The sequence below is a fragment of the Protopterus annectens genome, chromosome 7.part0 (genome assembly GCF_019279795.1).
Source record: "Protopterus annectens isolate FY-2018-M chromosome 7.part0, PAN1.0, whole genome shotgun sequence".
Lineage (NCBI taxonomy): Eukaryota > Metazoa > Chordata > Ceratodontiformes > Protopteridae > Protopterus > Protopterus annectens.
Genome location: NC_056739.1, coordinates 456,519,087 through 456,534,556, shown reverse-complemented (window position 1 = coordinate 456,534,556; position 15,470 = coordinate 456,519,087). Strand labels below are relative to the sequence as shown.

Genomic DNA, 15,470 nt, shown 5'->3' with positions numbered 1-15,470 from the left:
GGAAAATTTCCGTTTTTGCTTGAGCTTGGTTAGCTGTATTTATCATTAGCCAAAGTCAGCTAAGAAGGGCAAATGCCATTGCAGGTGTCAGATACCTCATAAAAATACACACAACCATGGCATCTTTTATCTAGGGTAAGGAGCACTATCATACTGCTTGTTCCCTTTGCCAGTCTTTTGTCCCGAAGACCCTTCGTAACCATCTGGCTGCCCTAAACTTGTATTTAGAGAACCAACGTCTCAAAAAGCTTGCACATAGGACCGACTGAACCACCATGGAAAAAGGCCAAATTTTCCAGGCCTACCTCCATTGCCTCTCTGCCATCGGACGTCCCGCCAGCTTCCGATCTAGGGAGTTTGTTCCAAGCTAAGGCAATTGAGTAGCTGTATTGATGTTGGCCAGTTGTTTTGGGTTTGTAGATTTCTAAGAGGAAATGGTCACACTACAGTGGGGAAAAGGATACATTTCCTAGATGTTCATCTTGCATACAGCTGCAGTCATTACAGATGGGGTTATCCTGCCGTCAGGCGGGTCCTCGGTCATCCGAATTCCAAAGTCTAGGTCCGGCGTCGGTTGTCGTCGCTTCTTCCCTAACGTCAGTGTGGCAGGGGTATAAAAAAGGCAGCCGACGCCATTTTCTTCAGTCTTTCTTGCCGCGTGGTGCCAGAAGCAGTTCGCAAGTGCCGGTCTGCCAGCTCCTGAGATTTACGAAAGTATTTCAGCCAAAGTCTTCTTTAAAGCTAAGTACCCCGTTGGGGAAACTTCTCTTGCCTCAGACCAATGTCAGACAAAGTTAATAATTGCATTTCTTGTGGGAAGCAAATACCGCATATGGATTTCCACTCTTTCTGTATACTTTGCTTAGGGCCGGACCGTGACATCTCGGCCTGCCGTTTTTGTGCTAGGTTCAAAAGTGCACTATTAAGTGCCGGGCGGAGTTCGCCCTTTATTATTTTGGCAAAAAATTTAATGATATCGTGTTGTCTGATACTCTGACACCAGTTTTAAGGAAAGTCGCAAAGACAAGGACCGACATACGAAGTCTGCACCGAGTACTGAGACCACGCTTAGGCCGACTACCGGTTCTCCGGTTCTCAGCGAGGCGCCTACGCAGCCCCTGACTACCGATGAATCTATTTTACTGGTGACTTCAGTACCCAAGGTCACAGGCTCCTCTGTCTCCATTCCCACTGCAGATACCGACGCCACTCTTGGCGGGGAAACTGAAAATTTAGTCAGGCCTGCCATTTCTGAAGGCGTCTTCAGGCATTCCACCTTCTCTATTAAATCCTTCACTAAATCTAAAGCTGCCATGAAAACTAAAAAACAGGGTCCTCAGACCTCCTCTCAAGGCCCCATGCCTAAAAAGCAGATGCTTAAAATGGCTGAGGATTTGATAACTCTCATCAGGGGTTCTCAACCCCCCTCTGACAAAAGACCCAGATTCAAGGAAGACTACCCTTCCTCAGACCAGGCTTCTATTACCTCAGACCATTCTGAGGACCAGGATAATGCCTATTCCCCTTTCGAAGACTCTGATGCTGAGGGAGTCTATTCCCTCGGTCTCCCCCCCTGAGGACTACTCTTTTGGGGAAACCCAGCATACATTGAGGGATGGGATGGCCAAGATTACTCAGATTCCAAGAAAAGGCTCAGGGAATTTCTACTGCTCCCCCAGCATCGGCCCCTGGCTATCCCTCCTGTTTTAGATAGTTTGGATGATGTGTACGCAGAAGCCAGCCTTAATCCAGATTCTTTACCTCCAGCCCCTGTTAAACCAGACAGGTATTACTGGGTTCCTGATTCTCACCAGTTCCTTTATAAAAGCCATACTGCAGACTCGGAAACAATTTCACAGGGTCCCAAGGGAATAAAGGCCTCTACTGCTAAAAACCCTTTACCTTCAGAGAGAGATTCCAGAGCATTAGAAAGGTGGGGGAAAAAGGTGTATACATCTGCCACTTTAACCATGAGGGCATTAAACTGTCAATTTCATATGTTAAAGTACCAACAGTTTTTGTTATCTCAGCTGAAAAGCAAAATGACACAAACAGAACAACCAGATTTGAAAGAGTTGCAGGATTTGGTGCATGGAGCAGAGCAAGTGGGTAAACATACCTTGCAGTGTGGTTTTGATGCTTTAGAGGCCTCATGTAGAGCTGCTGTCACGGGGTCTGTCGTACGTAGACATGCTTGGCTCAAAGAGCAAACCTTACCAGATCATGTCAAAGCAAAGTTATTAGATGCACCACTTCAAAAAGATGTATTGTTTGGTGTTAAAGCTGAGGAGGTACTAAAGAAAATGGAGGAAAAAGCGAAATCTATGCAAACAGTGAAAGATTTCTTGCAGGCACAACCTCCACTCTTCAGCAGAAACTGGCCTTCAAAAAAATTGGTCCTTTCCAGCCACGGACAGACCTCAAAGGGGCAGATAGACGCCCAAGGGGTAGAGGACAACCTCAAGGATCTTACAGAGCTAGACAGTGGCAAGCACCAACCCCAAGAGGTGGAGAAGATAGATCACAGTCATTTAGAAAACAGACGCAATGACTTCCCCCTATGCCTGCCAAACAAAGCTTTAATGGCAGCACCTTTGGGCGTAAAACTGGCATTATTTTCAAAAACCTGGCACATTGTTACAAAAGACAAAATGGATTCTGGACATTATAGACAGAGGCTACAGGTTCCACTATCACACCCTTCCAAAAATGAGAGGCTTGCCAAACCTGCCACAAAATCAAAGGGCAGAGGCACAGACAAATTTCTGCTCTCATGGATATGAAAGCGATTCAAGAGGTACCTGCAAAAGAACAAGGTCAAGGTTTTTATTCCAGACTATTCCTGGTACCAAGGAAAGACAAAGATTGGAGACGCATCTTAGACCTATCCATCCTAAACGCGTATCTACAGGTGCCAAAATTCAAGATGCTCACATTACAGCAGCTTTTTCCCATGCTGGGCATGGAGTCTTGGCTGGTAACATTGGACCTCAAGGAGGCATACCTGCATGTCCCTATCAGACAAGATTGCAGAAGATACCTCAGATTTCTTGCAGGTTCAACCCTTTACCCATTCTCTGCATTGCCCTTTGGCTTATCTACTGCGCCCAGAGTGTTTACGAAATGCCTGGCATCAGTAATTGCCTTCTGCAGACAACAAGGAATACAAATCTACCCATATCTGGACGACTGCCTGATCCAAGCGGACAGCAAGGACATTCTGTTGCAGCATCTGGCGTTTGTAATAAAACTGTTAAACTACCTGGGATACACAGTGAACAAAAAGAAATCAAAACTAATACCTTCTCAACAGATAATTTTCCTGGGTGCCAGCTTAAATACAACCACCCAGATGGCCTACCTCACGCCAGACAAACAAGGGCAACTGTCTCAATACTTCAACAAAATGGCAACTTTCAATGGCAACTTTCACCAGACTAACTGCAAGGAAAGTCCTGCAGGCTCTGGGATTCATGGCATCTTGCATCCTACTAATACCATGTGCAAAGCTGCATATGAGGAAACTACAATGCTACCTAAAAAATGTATGGTCTCAACACAGCCACAGCTTGGAAACAATTATACCACTCATTCCATTCCTTAAAAAGAAATTTTTGTGGTGGGCTCAAGCATGCCAAACACAGGTCTCCCTTTGTGTACCTCAAGCAACTCAAATCATCACAACGGACGCCTCAGACTACGCCTGGGGAGCACACATGGCAGATCAGTGCATTCAGGGAAAATGGTCCCAAAAAGAGAAGCCACCTACACATCAACCAAAAGGAGATGCTAGCTGTGCAAAATGCTCTTATGACCTTCAAAGACTTACTGCATCCAGGCCAGCTATTGATAAGGACAGACAACACCACAGTCATGTGGTACATAAACAGGGGGGAACACATTCATACCCCCCTGTGCAGGCAAGCCATGACCCTATGGAACACAGCACTGGAATTGCAAATTCAACTACAGGCACAATTCCTGCCAGGGAAGGAAAACACACTGGCGGACAACTTAAGCAGAAATATGACAGACCCACATGAATGGAAGTTGCATCCTCAAGTTTTCTCAAAAATAACTCGGGCATGGGGACCGCCAGACATAGATCTATTTGCTATCCACAGAAATTACCAGTTGGAAAAATTTTGTTCAAGGACCTATCATCCACAGTCCTGGAAAGTGGACGCACTCTTTCAATTGGACAACATTGACAGTCCATGCCTTCCCGCCTCTTCCTCTACTGACCAAAGTTCTATTAAAATCCAGAGCAGAGGCCACAAATGATTCTCATTGCTCCAAACTGGCCACGACAACACTGGTATCCTCTCCTAAAGAGCCTGACACGCTCCCCACCATGGATCCTACCTCTAGTCCCTCTTCTGTTGTCCCAGCACAACTACAAAACCCTTCGCAGCCAGCTCAAAACCCTAAATCTAGCTGCATGGAGAATACCTTAATTTCCCAACAGACTCTCCTCTCCAAGGAGGTGCAGGATGTCATCTTGGAGGCCAAAAGACCCTCTACTAGAAAAGCCTACTCTGCCAAATGGAAACGATTTTGTTCCTGGAATCAAGAAAAGGGCCAGAATACTTGGGTAATAAATATACCTCAAATTTTACAGTACCTAGCTGAGATGTTAAACAGTGGCCTTTCCTTCTCCTCCATCAAGATCCACGCTTCAGCCATTTCTGCACAATACAATACAGATCCTCCTTTATTCTCACATCCTCTATTAAAGCAGTTCCTCAGAGGTGCAAAAAATATAAAACCCCCACGGAAACCACCAGTCCCAGCTTGGGACCTCAACTTCGTATTGGAAAAGCTGACCCTGCCTCCCTTTGAGCCGGCTTCTTCAGCAGAGCTACAATACTTGTCATGGAAAACAGCCTTCCTTCTGGCTATTACCTCAGCACGCAGGGTTTCGGAACTACAGGCCCTCATGGCTGTGCAACAATTCATCATTTTCCATCAGGACAGAGTTTCCTTACGAACCAACCCTACCTTCATGCCAAAGGTAGTTTCCAGTCTAGCTTTGAATCAGACTATTCATTTACCTACCTTTTATCCAAATCCACAGAACAAAGGAGAGAAGAGGCTACTACATTCCTTGGATATTCACAGGCAACTTTGTTATTACTTGGACAGAACAAAGCCATTCAGGAAATCTGAGCAGCTCTTTGTGTCCTATGCTACAGGTGCTCAAGGAAAGGCTATTTCCTAACAGACAATTTCAAAATGGATAGCCCACTGCATACGCTTTTGTTATTCATTTCATGGAAAATCTGTGCCTGTATACATCAGATCCCACTCCACCAGGGCTACAGCTACCTCTGCAGCTTTCCTCAGGGGGGTCCCTACCAAGGACATTTTGGAAGCAGCTACTTGGAGTTCAGTGCACACTTTCTCCAAGCACTACCACCTTCCACTATACTCAAAATCTAGAGCGGGCTTTGGCACAGCAGTCCTGCAGGGCATCCTCCCCCCTCCTAGATGTTCATCGTGCATACAGCTGCAGTCATAACAGATGGGTTTTCCTGCCATCAGGCGGGTCCTTGGTCGGCCGAATTTCAAAGTCTAGGTCCGGCGTCGGATGTCATCGCTTCTTCCCTGACGTCAGTGCGACAGGGGTATAAAAGAACCAGCCGACGCCATTTTCTTCAGTCTTTCTTGCCGCGCGGTGCCCGAAGCAGAAGCAGTTCGCAAGTGCCGGTCGGCCAGCTCCTGAGATTACGAATATTTTTCAACCAAAGTCTTCTTGAAAGCTAAGTACCCCATTGGGGAAACTTTTCTTGCCTCAGACCGATCTCAGACAAAGTTAATAATTGCATTTCATGTGGGAAGCAAATACCGCATAAGGATTTTCATTCCCTCTGCATTCCTTGCTTAGGCCCAGACCACGACGTCTCGGCCTGTCGTTTTTGTGCTACATTCAACAGACGCACTATTAAGTGTCGGGCGGAGTTCGCCCAACACTATTTTGGCAAAAAGTTTAATTACATTATGTCGTCGGATACTCCGACTCCAGTTTTGAGTAAAAGATGCAAAGATAAGGACCGTCATACGAGGTCCGCGACTTCTACCGACACCACGCCAAAGCTGACTACAGGTGGTCCGGTTCTCAGCGAGGTGCCTACGCAGCCCCTGACTACCGATGACACTTCATTGGCGGTGTCTTCTGTGCCTGAGGTCGCAGGCTCTTCGGCCCACACCCCGACTACAGATACCGAAGCCACTCTTGGCAGTGAAACTCAGTTTAGACAGGCCTGCCACCTCTCAAGGTATCTTCAGGCCTTCCTCTTCTTTTTCCATCAAGGCTTTCACTAAGTCTAAAGCAGCCATGCATACTAAAAGACAAGCTCCACAGGGCCCCTCTCAAGGCCCCATGCCTAAAAAGCAGATGCTTAAAATGGCTGAGGATTTGGTTACTCTTATCAGGGGTTCTCAACCCCCCCCCCCCCCAGACAAAAGGCCCAGAGTGGAGGAAGAATCCCCTTCCTCGGACCAGGCCTCCATTATTTCAGAACATTCTGAAGACCAGGAACATTCATACTCCCCTTTTGAAGATTCTGATGCAGAGAAGTCCATTCCCTCTGTCCCCCCCCCCCCCCGAGGATTACTGTTTTGAGGAAACCTTACATACCTTGAGGGAACACTTCCACTGGGAAGGCCAAGAGTACTCAGACGCCAAGAAAAGGCTTAGGGATTTCCTCTTGCTCCCTCAGCACAGGCCTCTGGCTATACCTCCTGTCTTAAATATACTAGATGTGTATTCGGAGGCCTGCCTTAACCCAGATTCTTTACCTCCAGCTCCAGTCAAGCCTGACAGGTATTACCGGGTTCCTGATTCACACCATTCCTATACAAAATCCATGCGGCTGACCCAGAAACTATTTCACAGGGTTCCAAGGGAATTAAGGCCTCCACTGCTAAAAATCCATTACCTTCAGAGAGAGATTCCAGAGCTTTAGAAAGGTGGTGGGGGGGGGAGGTATACACCTCGGCCACCTTAACCATGAGGGCATTGAACTTGTCAGTTCCATATGTTAAAGTACCAACAGTTTCTGTTATCACATTTGAAAAGCAAAATGTCACAACCTGAACAACCAGACTTGAAGGAGTTGCAGGATTTGTTACATAGTGCAGAACAAGTGGGTAAACATACCTTGCAATGTGGTTTTGATGCTTTAGAGGCCTCATGTAGAGCTGCTGTTACAGGATCAGTCATACGTAGACGTGCTTTGCTCAAAGAGCAAACCTTTCCAGATCATGTCAAAGCTAAATTACTAGATGCACCTCTGCAAAAAGATGTATTGTTTGGTGTTAAAGCTGAGGAGGTATTAAAGAAAATGGGGGAAAAGGCAAAATCAATGCAAACAGTGAAAGATTTCCTACAGGTGCAACCTCCACGTTTCAGTAGAAATTGGCCTTCAAAAAATTGGTCCTTTCCAGCCACGGACAGACCCCAAAGAGGTAGATACAGGCGCCCGAGGGGTAGAGGGCAATCTCAAGGATCATTTAGAGGCAGACAATGGCAAGCACCTACACAAAGAGGTGGTGAGGATAGTTCACAGCCATTCAGAAAGCAGAACCAATGACTTTTCCCTTTGCATGCCAAGCAAGGCTCAAATGGCAGCACCTTTAGGCGGAAAACTGGCATTATTTTCGAAAAATTGGCATATTGTCACAAAAGACAAATGGATCCTGGACATTATAGACAGAGGCTACAGATTCCACTTTCACACCCTTCCAAAAATGAGAGGCATGCCAAACCTGCCACACAATCAAAGGGTAGAGGCACAAAAACAAATTTCAGATCTCATGTACATGAAAGCTATTCAAGAGGTACCTGCACAAGAACCAGGGTCAAGGTTTTTATTCCAGACTATTCCTGGTACCAAGGAAGGGCAAAGCTTGGAGACCTATTTTGGACCTATCCATCCTAAACACATTTTTGCTCGTGCCAAATTTCAAGATGCTCACATTACAGCAGCTTCTTCCCATGCTGGGCAAGGAGTCTTGGCTGGTAACATTGGACCTCATGGAGGCATACCTGCATGTCCCAATCAGACAAGATTGCAGAAGATACCTCAGATTTCTTGCAGGTTCAACACATTATCAATTCTCTGCATTGCCCTTTGCTTATCTACTGCGCCCAGAGTGTTCACGAAATGCCTGGCATCAGTAATTGCCTACTGCAGACTTCAAGGGATACAAATATACCCATATTTGGACAACTGCCTGATCCAAGCGGACAGTAAGCACATACTTCTGAAACATCTGGCGTTTGTAATAATGTTGTTGAATTCTCTGAGATACACAGTCAACAAAAATAAATCAAGGCTAATACCCTCTCAAACAATAATTTTCCTGGGTGCCAGCTTGGATACAAACACCCAGATGGCCTACCTCACGCCAGAGAAACAAGGGCAACTAACTCAGTACTTCAGAAAACTGGCAACTTTCACCAGGTTGACTGCAAGGAAAATCCTGCAGGCTCTGGGATTCATGGCATCTTGCATCCTACTAATCCCATGTGCAAAGCTGCATATGAGGAAACTTCAATGGTACCTAAAAAACCTATGGTCTCAACACAGCCACAGTTTGGAAACAATAATACCACTGATTCCATGTCTTCAAAAGGAATTTCTGTGGTGGGCTCAAGCATGCCAAAGAAACACAGGTCTCCCATTCTGCAAGCCTCAAGCAAATCAAGTCATCACAACAGACGCCTCTGACTACGCCTGGGGGGCGCACATGACAGATCGGTGCATTCAGGGCAAATGGTCCCAAAAAGAAAAGTACCTACGCATCAATCAAAAGGAAATGCTAGCAGTAATAAATGCCATTATAGCTTTCAAAGACCTACTGCATTCAGGCCAGCTATTGATAAGGACAGACAACACCACAGTAATATGGTACATAAACAGGGAGGAACCCATTCATACCCCCTATGCAGGCTAGCCATGTCTCTTTGGAACATGGCTCTGGAATTACAAATCGAACTTCAAGCACAGTACCTGCCAGGCAAGGAAAACATGCTGGCAGACAACCTAAGCAGAAATATGACAGATCCACACGAATGGAAGTTGCATCCTCAAGTTTTTACAAAGATAATTCAAGCATGGGGAAGGCCAGACATAGATCTCTCTGCCTCCCACAGAAATCACCAATTGGCAAAATTCTGCTCAAGGACCTTTCATCCACAGACCTGGAAAGTGGACGCACTCTTTCAGTTGGACAACAATGACAGTTTATGCCTTTCCACCTCTTCCTCTGCTGCCCAAAGTTCTAGTAAAACCAGAGCAGACAGACCAAAGATGATTCTCATTGCTCCAGACTGGCCAAGACAACACTGGTACCCACTCCTGAGGAGCCTGACGCATTCCCCACCATGGATCCTGCCTCTAATGCCTCTACTACTGACTCAGCACAACTTCAAAACTCTTCACAGTCAGCTGAAAACACTCAATCTAGCCGCATGGAAGATTCCTTAAAATCACAACAGACCCTACTCTCCAAGGAGGTGCAGGATGTCATTTTGGAGGCCAGAAGACCTTCTACTAGAAAAGCCTACTCCGCAAAATGGAAACTGTTTTGTGCCTGGAATGAGAAAAAGGGCCAGAATCCTGGAATACTGAATTTACCTCAAATATTACAGTACCTAGCTGAGATGCTAAGCAGTGGACTTTCATTCTCCTCCATCAAAATCCATGCCTCAGCCATTTCTGCAGAATGCAACACTGATCCTCCTTTATTCTCTCACTCCCTCTTAGGACAGTTCCTCAGAGGGGCTAAGAATATGAAACCCCCAAGGAAACAACCAGTACCTGCTTGGGACCTCAATTTCATTCTAGGAAAACCGACCTTGCCTCCTTTTGAGCCAGCTTCTTCAACAGAACTGCAATATTTGTCCTGGAAAACAGCCTTCCTGCTGGCTATCACCTCAGCTCGCAGGGTTTCGGAACTACAAGCCCTCATGGCTGTGCAGCCTTTCATCATTTTCCATCAGGACAGAGTTTCCTTACGAACCAATCCTTCCTTTATGCCAAAGGTAGTATCCAGGGTAGCCTTGAATCAGGCTATCCACTTACCTACCTTTTACCCTAATCCTCAAAACAAAGGGGAGAGACTACTACATTCCTTGGACATTCACAGACAGCTACGTTATTATTTGGACAGAACAAAGCCTTTCAGAAAATCAGAGCAACTCTGTGTCCTATGCTACAGGAGCTCAAGGGAAGCCTATTTCCAAACAGACAATCTCAAAATGGATAGCCCACTGCATACGCTTTTGTTACTCTTCATGGTAAAACTGTACCTGCAGGCATCAGATCTCACCCCACAAGGGCCACAGCTACCTCTGCAGCTTTCCACAGGGGGGTTCCTACCAAAGATATTTTGGAAGCTGCCACTTGGAGTTCTGTACATACTTTCTCCAAGCACTATCACCTACCATTATACTCCAAATCTAGAGCAGGCTTTGCCACTGCAGTCTTGCAGGGCATCCTGGCTCCTCCTAGTTCCACCTAGTGCCTGTCACCCCTTTTTTAGCTTTGGAATTCTACCCATCTGTTATGACTGCAGCTGTATGCACAATGAACATAGTACAGTTTTGTACCTACCATAAATGTAGATGTTCGAGTGCTAATACAGCTGGAGTCCAGGTTTCCCTCCCTCCTTCCCCTCTTGGGACAGGCCTAATGGCTAACACCTCCTCATACAACCTGATTGGGGTATTCTTTTATGGTGTATTTGCTTGCAACTACTGTTTTTTTATTTTGATTATATTGCATTGCATTATTGCATAAATTTATGTATTGCCTTCCTCCTGGGGGCACCTGACATCTGGGGCAAGAAAAACTGAAGAAAATGGCGTCTGCTGGTTCTTTTATACCCCTGTCGCACTGACGTCAGGGAAGAAGCGACGACATCTGACGCCGGATCTAGACTTTGGAATTCGGCCAACCGAGGACCCGCCTGACGGCAGGAAAACCGATCTGTTATGACTGCAGCTGTATTAGCACTCTAACATCTACATTTATGGTAGGTACAAAACTGTACTTTCCACTTAGTGCCTACCACCCTTACTTAGCTTTGGGATTCTACCCATCTGTAATGACTGCAGCTTGTATGCACGATGAACATAGTACAGTTTTGTACCTACCATAAATGTAGATGTTCAAGTGCTCATACAGCTGCAGTCCAGGTTACCCTCCCTCCATCCCCTCTTAGGACAGGCCTTATGACAAACACCTTTATCATACAACCTATTTGGGGTATTCTTTTATGGTGTATTTGCTTGCAACTACTGTTTTTGATTTATCTACATTGCATGTTTGCATAATATTATGTTTTGTCTTCCATCTGGGGCAAGAAAAACTGAAGAAAATGGCGTCGGCTGCCTCTTTTATACCCCTGCCGCACTGACGTCAGGGAAGAAGCGACGACAACCGATGCCGGACCTAGACTTTGGAATTCGGCCCACCGAGGACCCGCCTGACGGCAGGATAACCCCATCTGTAATGACTGCAGCTGTATGAGCACTCGAACATCTACATTTATGGTAGGTACAAAACTGTACTTTCCCACTGTAGTGTGATTCATTTAACTGACATGTCAGTTAACGGAGTTTTGCAAAAGTGCACTTTCATGAAACTGGATGTCTGCTTCCTAATCTTCGAAGAAATGTGTTTTAAATGATTAGAAGTAGACCCATCTAAACTACTATTGTGAATAGCTTTTCCTGTACTGTATATCTTAAAAAAAAAACTTTCACTGTCCATTTTTTCTCTGTGTGAGAGTGGATTCTCTGCCTGTCCCTTTACATTATGACAGAGAAACCATCTGGTTTCAAAAAATGCATATAGTGCGGGCAGAAAATTCCTGTAAGCGACTCATTCTCATGTTTATTGTCTTGCGCCCCTTCATTTACAAGAGGATTGTGCGATCTGCTACTCATTTAATCATCAAGCTTTAGTGGAAAGAGAGTAAGTTAATCTTAAGTGGCTTGTTGCCTTCCGCCTTTGCGAAGGCTGTATCTGGAGGTAGAGATAAATCTGGTACATGGCCAGCTTCATCCTTTTCCTCTAAATCTTCGGACAGAGGAAGAGACCCTGTTCTGCACAGACAGATACTTCAGTGCTGAAACCGAAAATGGCAAAATCTCCCAAGTGTGGGGAGTCTGTGATCAAGATCTCTGCCCCGTTGGATCCATCTTTTTCAGATTCAATCATATCTAGTAAGGATGGATCAGATCTGTTGAGGTCTGATCAGGCAACTAGTCCTTTTAAACCTATTTTGACTTTACGTAGGACATGGTACTCTCTGACCTATGATCTGGTTCCTTCAAGGATGCATTCTCCCTTTATCAAGGCCACAGTCCTTCATCTACCTCCTCCTGTTCGACTAGTATCCTGACTGAAGATGTGGAACAGATGGTACAGAAGACTTTCTCTCCCTTGATCCTTACAGTGCCTAGTTTCTTAACCATCCACTGCCCCTCTTATTCCTCCGACCTCCGGGCAAGCTATGGAGCTTATCTGATCCAGTATGCTTGGTGCCTTTCAGCTCTGATCCGAAGATGTCCCCCTGAGGACATTTCCTTGGGGAGATTCTGAAGTAGAGGGGTGGCCAGCAGTCCAGCAGACCTTCACCTGAAGAATCAGTGTACCTGGCTGTCTTGACAGTTCAACTGTCTGTCCTCATAAAGATTCTAGGACAATGGATAGATGTGAGAAGCATGTCTTCTCGTCGGTGACCTTTGCCTTATGGCTGCTGAATCTTTCGCATTTCACTAGGTTACAGAGTGACCTGACCAAGGAGCTCTCTGATGCTCTTGAAGGAGCAGTAGCTGAGGGAGCTAGAGAGAAAGTAGCTTCCCAGTTAGCTACCCTATATTCAGTAGGCAACTCTTCCAAGAGGCTCATTGCACATTCAGCGGAAGGATTAAGCAGAGCAACGGGTTCTGGCATTTCTATAAGGAGGGATGTCTGGATGCGCCTTTCCAATTTTGTAGAACCTGTTAAGTGTTCAACAGTGCTACATTTGTCAGTGTCTTTTTGGTCCCAAAGTCAAAGATTTGCTGTCCAGTTGTGAGAAGGAAGGTAAGACCCTTTCTGCCATGGGCATGTGTGTTTTGGCTCCTCAGATCACTTTTCCTAAGGGTCAGAGAGGCAGTGGAAAGCACTGCAGAGGAGGTCTGCAGAGCCAAGGTTCCAGAGAGTTTTTTTTTTGGGGGGGGGGGGGGGGCTTTTCAGCTCTCCTGAAAGGAAGCCCAGAGTAGGCAATCGGGGGTTGACTCCCTGCACTGGAGAGCCTGGCAAAAGATCACTTCCGATGTTTGGGTGCAGAGGAATAATATCCAGGGTTTACCAAGTTCCTTTTCCTCAAACACCTCCCAACAAAAAAATCCCAGATGTTCCACCCAGTCAGAGGGATCAAGCATTCATTTAAATGCAAAAACTGTCATCCAAGAGGTCCCCCGAGATCAGAGAGGATTCAGAACTTTGTTCAAGGTTTTTTTTTTGTTCCAAAGAAGAGTGGACTGGAGACCAATCTTTGATATCAGCAGATCGAACAAGTCTGCCAATCTTTCATTCCTAAAACCCTTCGCAGCCATCTGGCTGCACTAAATCTCTACCTGGAAAACCAATGACTTAAAACATTAGCTCTTCAGATTGCTCCCGTCTTGGAGGCCTCGACTGAACCTCCGCGAAAGAAGGCCAAGTTTCCTAGGCCCTCTGCTGCTCTATCGAACGCCCCACCAGCTACTGATTTAGGAGTTGATGGATGACCGGACCTTTCGACTTCTGTGGCGACTTTGGAGGAAGCTCCTTCACAGTTGACGACGGCACATCCCCGAAGCCACCCCAGACACCGCCTACTGCCAAGGTTGAGGGGGAACCAGACAAAGTGAGGATCCCTCCACCAGACTCTGCTACCCTTAGCCAGGCATCCAACTCAAGGCCTACTCCTAAGTCTACCCCAGTCAGAACGAAACAAAACTAAATGTCTGGCTACACTCAACTGAAGGCCTGCCTGATTGGCAGTCCTTCACCTCTTCCTTTATGCAGGCCTTTGTGGGCGTTAGGCCTTCAGCCTTTTCTGCAGCTACTCTTCCTTTGCTTAACCCTAGGCCTGCCTCTCCTTCTTCCCTTCCATCTCTTACCTCACAAGAGAGGGAAGAAGAGCAAGAGACTTGTTCCACTTCTGAGGAATCCATTTCTTACACTTCCCAAATTGCCTCTCCTCAAGAGTATTAATCACCAGATGATGAATCTATCGAGGAAGACCCCCCCCCCCCCAAAAGAGGATATCACCTTTGGTGAAAACATCGCCAAAATGAAAATACTTTACATGGAACACCTCACAAATGTTGAGACTCTAGAGATAATCTGATGTTCGTGTTTCACTGTTGCAGTCATTACACTTGGGTTATCCTGCTGGCAGGCGACCCACAGTCGGCCAGAGTTCCAAAGTCTTGGTCCGGCGTCGGTTGCTGTCGCTTCTTCCCTGATGTCAGAGCGCCAGGGGTATAAGATGCAACCGACGCCATTTTCTTCAGTCTTTCTTGCCGTGCAGTGCCCGAGGAGCAGTTCGCAAGTGCCGGTCGGCCGACTCCTGAGTTTTTCGAATTTCAGAACCGAAGTCTTCAATAAAGCTACGTACCCCGTTGGGGAAACTTTTTCTTGCCTCAGACCGATGTCAGTAAAAGTTAATAATTGTATTTCTTCTGGGAAGCAAATACCTCATAAGGATTTTCATTCTTACTGTATTCCATGCCTAGGCCCTGATCGCGACATCACTAGTTTTCGGTTTTGTGCTAGATGTAACAAACGCGCTATTAAACTTCTGTTTGAGTTTGTTTTGCATTACTTTGGCCGAAGGTTCAATTATACAATGCCGTCGGAACAACTGACCGGAATTCACAAAAAGCGCAAAGACAAGAATAAGGACAGGCATCTGAGGTCCAAAACCGACGACGAAGCTCAGTGAGGCGCTTTCGCAACCCCTGACACCCGCTACCTCAGAGCCTCAGGCCGCCTCCGACTCCCATGTGGAGACAACTAGGCCTCTGGAAACTCAAGGTATTGGGCCTACGGAAACTAATCCCTCAGATGGGTCTGGAGCCGCTGAGCAGGCACCGGCTTCTGAGGGTATTTTCAGACCTTCACAGCTCATCTTCCAAACAACACCCAAGTCAAACTCCATTAAAGACAAACAAGTACAGCATTCTCCTGGACCGTCCTCCATGCCTAAGAAACAGATGCTCAAAATGGCCGAAGACCTAATCACTCTGATCAGGGGTTCCCATCCCCCTCCTGAAAAAAGGCCTAGGCAGGATACAGACTGACTCTTCTGATCAGGTTTCCATTTCCTCCGATTCCTCTTCAGACCAGGGATACTCTATACCCCCCCATGAGGACTCTGATGCTGAAGAATCCATTCCTTCAGCCTCTCCTCCTGAGGAT

At 46.3% G+C, this 15,470-nt stretch overlaps 1 protein-coding gene across 1 annotated transcript in view; it reads left to right on the top strand.

Annotated features, from left to right (window-relative positions):
* POLR2A (RNA polymerase II subunit A) overlaps positions 1 to 15,470 on the top strand; it is a gene marked incomplete in the record, with an annotated part of 2,048,627 nt that overhangs the window by 1,817,231 nt on the left and 215,926 nt on the right.